This window comes from Panthera uncia, chromosome D4 (assembly GCF_023721935.1).
Source record: "Panthera uncia isolate 11264 chromosome D4, Puncia_PCG_1.0, whole genome shotgun sequence".
Lineage (NCBI taxonomy): Eukaryota > Metazoa > Chordata > Mammalia > Carnivora > Felidae > Panthera > Panthera uncia.
Window position 1 is genome coordinate 29916435 of NC_064807.1, and position 2824 is coordinate 29919258.

Consider the following 2824-nt stretch of genomic DNA (forward strand, 5'->3'; position numbering starts at 1 on the left):
GACTGGAAGGTATACGTCTCCTAGCAAAGGCCGAGCTGCAAAGGGCTCGAAGGCGCGACAGGTAGATTTAAAGGATCTGGATGGTCTGAGGGCCACCCTCCCCCCAGCCCCTGTGCCCCCGACTCACGTGAGCTACGTTCTCGTTGCAGCCAGAAACTTTCCGCGTCTACACCAGAGTGGGTAAACCTACAGACGTCCTACCACTGGACGCCACTGCGCAGGCGCACTCCGCCCCGGACCACCCACTGCCTGCCTACTCCCGCTCCCTCCCTCCCCCGACGCAGAGTAAGAGGCGGGGTCTCACACGGAACCAAGTTTTCGGCCTACCGGGTCTAGTCTCCCGGTAATGCGGTGCCCTGTCCCTGCCTAAGGTGGATCTGAAGGACCCAAATGCTTGCATAGCGACAGGTGAGCGCGCCAGGATCTCCGGCGTTTTAACTTGTCCGCAACAGGAGTTTCTTGGGCCTCTTCCAGGACTGCTTTCTCAGAAGACACAAATCGCCCTAACCGCAGAATTCTGGGTGTCACAAATCGGCTTACCTGAGCTGTGCAAATGACAACGGAGCTGGGACACGGAGGGTGTATCAGAGAGAGACAAAAGAATAAAGGAAGGAAAGGGTATTTTAGGCAGAACGTTCTCTGAGTTCAAAGAACGGAAAGTTAAGTAAACTGTGTAGAGGTGAAGTAAGGGATGAATGAGGCTGGGGAGGGACATAGCCATCACTGTAGCCTTAAAAAAGTTGAGGAGTTTGGACTTTATCATAAAAATCATCGAATAATTTTAAGCTGGAGAGTGACTTGATATGTGTTTTAGGGAGATGATTGCTGTGGATCAGAATGGATTAGAAAAGACAGGGAGAACCCTTAGGCTGTTGACTTCATCTTGGGAAGAGGTGTTGGTGGCCTGAAGCAGCACTGGGAATAGAGAGAGGTAGATAGACGCTGCATTTATTTTGTAAATATGTGGTTCCTAATATTACTGCCAGATATTTTGGGAAATAGAATACATAGGACTTAGCAATTGATTGATGTAGGAAGTAAGGAAGAGAGATGTCAAAAACAAATTCTGAATTCTCAGAATTCCCTTTGGGCAGCTGTGGGTTTGGTTTCTTCATTGACAGAAAAAACACAAGAGGGCTGGAGAAGGTTTTCCGGCCTGGTGTGGGGAGTTCACTTTAGGACATATTGAGTTTGAGGTACAGCTGATGAACAGATTAATTTAAGAAAGCATTTCACTGGGGAATTTCCGATATAAGGCAGGAAACACAGCAGTGATCATTTGCGACCTCATTTTCAAAGCTTTTTTTGTGTCCTTTGGTTTATTTATCATTTTTTATTGAGATATAATTGACATATAACATTGTTAGTTTCAAATGTACAACATAATGGTTAGATATTTGTATGTATTGCACAGCGATTGCCACAGTAATCTTGTTAACATCCATCACCATATATAATTACGAAAATTATTTTTTCTTGTGATGAAACCTATGAAGATGTACTCTGTTGGCAACTTTCAAATACAAAAATATGGAATGTTTCACACATGTGCTTGTCATCCTTTTGCAAGGTCCATGCTAATTCTCTGTATTGTTCCAGTTTTAGTATATGTGCTGGTGACGTGAGCACTAGTTTATTTATCTTGATGGAGAGCTTGTCATTAGGGAACCATTTTGTTCAGGCAGTTTTTTGGGACAGGCATACTAACAATTTCTTGCTCTTTTGTTCTCTATTCCTGTTTTCCTTTCTGAATCTTATCCATACTAAATGTGATGGGCTTAGAACAGTAGCAAAAGGAAGCAACATGGGCCTGATCACTTTTCAGTAAATTTATTCGGTTGAATTAAATGGCCAGATCTGGATGAGAAAGGAGAGAATGGCAGCCTAGAATCCCTAAGCTAAATGTTCTTCTCAGCCTAGGGACCTTGCTTTTCTTCTAAGGCCCCCTTGTTTTATCTTTCTTTTGGGTTACTTCCCTGCCTCATCTGGCTTTCTTTTTCATCCTCATAAATCTCCAGTACCCTGTTATGCAAGTGGATAATAATTTGCTAATTGCTGCACTTATTTTGTACTTGTGTGGTTCTTAATATTACCAGAACAATAGCATTTTCAAAGTCCTTTGCTATTCTACACAACTTTTTAAATTTTTTTTTTTTAACGTTTATTTATTTTTGAGACAGAGAGAGACACAGCATGAACGGGGGAGGGGCAGAGAGAGAGGGAGACACAGAATCTGAAACAGGCTCCAGGCTCTGAGCCATCAGCCCAGAGCCCGATGCGGGGCTCGAACTCACGGACTGCGAGATCGTGACCTGAGCCGAAGTCGGACGCTTAACCGACTGAGCCACCCAGGCGCCCCTCTACACAACTTTTTTAAAAAGGAAGAAATGGATTCAGGTGCCTGGGTGGCTCAGTTGGATAAGCATCCAGCTTCAGCTCAGGTCATGATCTCACAGTTCATGGCTTTGAGACCCATGTCAGGTTCTGTGCTGACAGCTCGGAGCCTGGAGAACTTTAGCTCCGGTCATGATCTCACAGTTCATGTGTTTGAGCCCCATGTCGGGCTCTGTGCTGACCACTCAGAGCCTGGAGCCTGATTCAGAATCTGTGTCTCCCTTTCTCTCTGACCCTCCCCCACTTGTGCTCTGTCTCTCTCTGTCTCTCAAAAATAAATAAAAACATTAAAAAAAAATAAAAAGGAAGAAACAGAAAAACAAGGAGAAGGAAAACACAAGCTCCTGCAGTGTTGGAGTTAGGCCTTGTAGACAGAGTTCCTCACTATCCCTTTTTGTTTTTCCTTTCTTCATTTAACAAACATCTCTTG

At 44.4% G+C, this 2824-nt stretch overlaps 1 non-coding gene across 1 annotated transcript; it reads right to left on the bottom strand.

Annotated features, from left to right (window-relative positions):
• Positions 1 to 1524: 1524 nt before the first annotated feature.
• On the bottom strand, positions 1525 to 1629 carry LOC125928365 (U6 spliceosomal RNA). The gene has a single exon (XR_007459650.1). It is a non-coding gene; the product is annotated as a U6 spliceosomal RNA (small nuclear RNA).
• Between the last annotated feature and the right edge of the window lie 1195 nt (positions 1630 to 2824).